General features: G+C 41.0%; 1 pseudogene; it reads right to left on the minus strand.

Annotated features, from left to right (window-relative positions):
* Positions 1–1289: 1289 nt before the first annotated feature.
* LOC133256225 (proteasome subunit alpha type-2-like) lies at positions 1290–2067 on the minus strand (annotated as a pseudogene).
* Positions 2068–3141: the final 1074 nt, after the last annotated feature.

Here is a 3141-nt window from a genome sequence, read left to right on the forward strand (position 1 = left end):
GGTAATTTTTCACAGCTTGAGTCTATTACCTTCTTTTCTATGCCACTATACATATCTTGACTTCTTTCTTCCTATTGACTTTATTCTAGGTTGAACTTTTAACATGGTAGAAAGCTCTTCTACGGCAGCTTTCAGGCTTTAATCAAACTTTAGGAAAATCAAGCAAAGTCCAGCATGAGATATGTGCATGCACAGTCATTCAGTCATGTCCAACTCTTGCAATCCATGGGTTGTAGCCTGCCAGGATCCTCTGTCCATGGGATGTTTCAGGCAAGAATACCAGAGTGAGTTGCCATTTCCTTCTCCAGGGGATCTTCCCAACCCATGATCGAACCGGAGTCTCTTGCCTATCTTGGATTGGCAGGTGGGTTCTTTCCCACTGAGCCACCAGGGAAGCCTCCAGCATGGTAATAACATTACACCTAATGCGTACAGCATGTCTAATTGGTGTGAGACAACTTACTAAGCAAATTACTTCATTATCATGATACCTGATTTTATCTAGAGTTGAGTGATATTAAAATGTCCATGTTGCTTACAAAGGATGAGACTCAGAGTTAGGAAATTGCCCAAGGTCGCATAATTAGAAATAGTAGAACCAGAATTTTAATGCTAACATTTTATATCAGAGCCCTCTCTCTTATTCACTGTGCAAACCTACCTATAAATGTATGACGGACCATAGTGAGAGACAAAGCTGGAAAGTAATTTGTGACTTAGATTTATTATGCATGTGCTCTGTTGCTTAGTCATGTTTGGCTCTTGTGTCCCCATGGACTGTAGCCTTCCAGGCTCCTCTATCCATGGGATTCTCCAGGCAACAATACTGGAGTGGGTTGTCATACCCTCCTCCAGGGGATCTTCCCAACCCAGGGATTGAACTCGAGTTTCCTGTGTCTCCTGCATTGGCAGGCAGATTCTTTACCCAATGAGCCACCTGGAAGGCTTCAAATGTGCTATAGGACTGAGTATAAGAGGGGCATCCAACCCAGTCTGGGGAACTCCAGGAAAAATTCATAAATGAGTTGCCTTCAGAGCTGAATTTTGAGTCACGTACCATGGCCGACATATTCTCCAACCAGTAGGAAGATCATAGAGGAAAGAACAGAGGTATGAAAGGGTGTGGGACACTTTTTAAATTTAACAATTATGATTTGTAAGTGTCATCTTAAAAAAATCAGTCCACTGAATTATGTAGAAATAAATATGCAACAAGTTGGTGAAACAAAGTATACTTTAAATATGTTTCAGTAGATAGCTCATCTGAAATTCTGGATTTTTCAGTCACTTTATTCTGATGCTATGGCAGCCAACTAATTCTTAACTTCAGCTGGTGTAAGACTAGGAAGCCTGGCTTCACTGCAGATTCCTGCTGCTACGTAATCTTCTCTCCTCTGCCCTTCCAAGCTTTCCTTTAGGTTTAATTTGGCTGTACGGGTGGCACCTTCAAGTTACAGATCTTGGTTACATATTTTCTTAAGGAGAAGTTTTCCCTGTCACATAGTTCTTTCCCATTGATGTGACTTTCCAGGCAAAGTAAGGCCTAGATGGATGTGACTGAAATAAATATGATCGTCCCTCATCATTCCAACCAAAAAAAAAGAAAACCCTCCAAGTGAAGGAACACCACCCGGCTGAGTGTATCCTTGAATCACAGAAGTTATGCTCTGTACCAGCAGACTTGTGACAGTGGGTTCTCAGGAAACAAGATAGTGTGGCTGAGCTGGTTTCCCAATTCTGTGCACCAGCACTCAGCGATGTGAGCTCATGCCACCACACGTCAAACCTCAGTGCTTGGTCATTGCTTCCACACTGTGTTCTCAACACTCATCCTACAGAATGGATTTCTGTTTCTTCTCGGTTGCTGATACTATACCATTTGCAGCTATAGTTTTCACTGAAGGGATTCCTCCAGCTACAGCAGCCAAAGGGTATTCAGTCTGGACAAGTTTAGCAGAAAGGCTGGATGCGGTCAGTGAAAAGTGATAACTGTGCTCTGCCATCTTTACCTGGACAGCACTTTTTTGTTGTTTATAGTAGCTTTATTCATAACTGCCAAAAAATTGAAATAACTCACATGACCACTAATCGGTGAGGAAGACAGAATGAGTTCACTGGTGAAAATGGGCGTCAAATCAATGCGTGTCAAAGTGAAAACAAAAGGGTTACTCAGTCATGTCCAACTCTTTGCAACCATGGACTGTAGCCCACAAGCCTCCTCCATCCATGGAATTCTCCATGCAAGGATACTGGAGTAGGTTGCCATTATCTTTCCAGGGGATCTTCCTGACTCAGAGATCAAACCTGAGTCTCCTGCACTGCAGGCAGATTCTTTATCATCTAAACCACCAGGGAAGCTCCTAGATGTCAAAGTGAAAGTGAAAGTCATTCAGTCATGCCCAACTATTTGCAACCCCATGAACTATAGAGTGCAGGGAATTCTCCAGGCTGGAATACTGGAGTGGGTAGCCTCTCCCTTCTCCAGGGGATCTTGTCAACCCAGAGGTCAAACCCAGGTCTCCAGCATTACAGGGAGATTCTTTACCAGCTGAGCCACAAGGGAAGCCTGGATGTCAAAGGATACCATTAAAAACTCCCAAACCAGGGGACTTCCATAATGGTTGAGTAGTTAAGACCTCTCCTTCCAATGCAGGGGTTCAATCCCTGGTTGGAGAACTAAGATCCCACAGGCCTCAAATGCCCCTCCCCCCAAAATAACATAAAACAGAAACAATATTGTAACAAACTCAATAAAGGCTTTTTTAAAAATGGTACATATAAAAATAAAATCTTAAAAAAATAAAACCTCCCAAACCAGAGAGTGAAGATTAAATTAAAAAACATAGAAATCTAGGTCTTTCCAAAAGATAACTATAAAAGTATCAGAAATATCAAATGATAAATTTTAAAAAACACATCACATAAATAAAGACAGAAAACAATACAAAATAATTTGGAAATGTTAAAACAAAACACAAAAACTCTATCAATAAATGTGAATGATCTTAACTCAGCTATTAAAAGAAATAAATCTCTATTATACTCACAGAGCAAGACCTAACTTCATGATGCATTCAAGAGACACACCTAAAATAAAGTGACTCAGAAGTTTAAAATGAAATGGGCAAAAACATCCTAGGA

Source organism: Bos javanicus, chromosome 2 (genome assembly GCF_032452875.1).
Source record: "Bos javanicus breed banteng chromosome 2, ARS-OSU_banteng_1.0, whole genome shotgun sequence".
NCBI lineage: Eukaryota > Metazoa > Chordata > Mammalia > Artiodactyla > Bovidae > Bos > Bos javanicus.